The sequence below is a fragment of the Corvus brachyrhynchos genome, unplaced genomic scaffold (genome assembly GCF_000691975.1).
Source record: "Corvus brachyrhynchos isolate BGI_N302 unplaced genomic scaffold, ASM69197v1 scaffold525, whole genome shotgun sequence".
Classification (NCBI taxonomy): domain Eukaryota; kingdom Metazoa; phylum Chordata; class Aves; order Passeriformes; family Corvidae; genus Corvus; species Corvus brachyrhynchos.
This window is the reverse complement of record NW_008238341.1, coordinates 817,820-819,092: the sequence shown is the minus strand read 5'-3', so window position 1 is coordinate 819,092 and position 1,273 is coordinate 817,820. Positions and strand designations below refer to the sequence as shown.

Here is a 1,273-nt window from a genome sequence, read left to right as displayed (position 1 = left end):
TGTGGGACTGGGGGTCTCCACACAACTATGCAGGACAGGAGGCAACCCCACCACCCAGTGGGATGGTCCAGCTGCTCCTGCAGGTGGAGGGGTATCAGACACATCAGCAATAACCAGGAGCAGTGGGACTGGGCTTGCCATGGCACACAACTCCTTTGGATCAGGCAGCTGGGGAGTTCCTTGGATCTTGAACTAGCAGGGCTCCACAGGCTGCACACAGCAGCTTCCGGTACCTCCCAGCGTACTCCAGCCTGGACCTCCTGAACTGCACCAGCCTGAAGGTGACTTCATGGTCCACCTCTACCAAGAGCAGGAGGGCAGGGGACAGAGTACAAGGTGGCAGTGCCAGGAACAGCTGGGTCTGCCTTCAGACCATACTTCCGAGCTTGGAGGAGAGTTGTCCAGGGCCTTCTACCTGGAGCCTCAAGAAGCCCTGGAGTGCTGCAGGACACTCTCCACCTCTTTAACCCACCAGCACTACTCTTCCCCAGATCCAGCACAGCCCTCCAGGCAGCCCAGGCATGTTTTCTAGGGCCGCAAGCTCAGGTTTCTCTGCCAGCAGAATTGTCCTGGCCTCCCCCAGAACAGAGAGGAATGGGAGAGTATGCTCCCATCTCCCATGATGGAGGGACAGAGAAACAATTCTTTGTTCTTATATTGTCCTAGAGAAACCCAAGAGCTGTGCTATCACCTGGCTGCCAGTGCTCAGAGCTGCAGGGTCACCTGCAGAGGAAGGGTCTTGACAGCATTTCCAGCTTCAATCACAGCATCCTGTGGCTGAGGGCAGGGGCTCCAGGCACAGAGGATCTCACTGGTGGTGACCCCAGTGTCTGGGAGGGTGGTCTGTCCTCCACAGGAGCATTTCTCTGGGTGAGCTTGCCTGGTGCTCAGCAGTGGCCTCCAAAGATGTGTGGAGCTGGTCCAAGAGGCTGAGCTGGGTGCCAAGGTACAGATGAACTGGGGAGCAGGGCAGGCTGTGGGCTGGGAGTTTCTTTTGGTGTAAATACAATTTTCTATGGGTTTGGGAACTGTTTTACTGAAATAGGATGTTAAGTACACAAAATGGTCTCAAAGCACAGAAGCCTCAGTTGTGGGGCTGAACTCACTGCAAAAAAATGTCTGCTGGGAGCATGGCTGGGCTGGGGGGTGACAGGAGAGGAGAGGGACTGGAGGGAGCCATGCTCCCTGCCGGGGTCCAGCCTGGCCCACAGCACCCTGTCCTTCGCATGGGCACAGCACACCCAGCATCACTCCAATGCAGGTGCTGGCGGGA

At 56.9% G+C, this 1,273-nt stretch overlaps 2 long non-coding RNA genes across 2 annotated transcripts in view; one reads left to right on the top strand and one right to left on the bottom strand.

Moving 5' to 3' along the window:
• Positions 1 to 1,273, bottom strand: part of LOC108446919 — a 16,598-nt gene that overhangs the window by 6,508 nt on the left and 8,817 nt on the right. The gene's annotated exons all lie outside the window — the stretch shown is intronic.
• The window catches only part of LOC108446920, a 2,593-nt gene continuing 1,326 nt past the window's right edge, over positions 7 to 1,273 (top strand). Inside the window, exon 1 of the long non-coding RNA XR_001862258.1 lies at positions 7 to 1,261. This is a non-coding gene — a long non-coding RNA (uncharacterized LOC108446920). The remainder of the gene's footprint in view (positions 1,262 to 1,273) is intronic.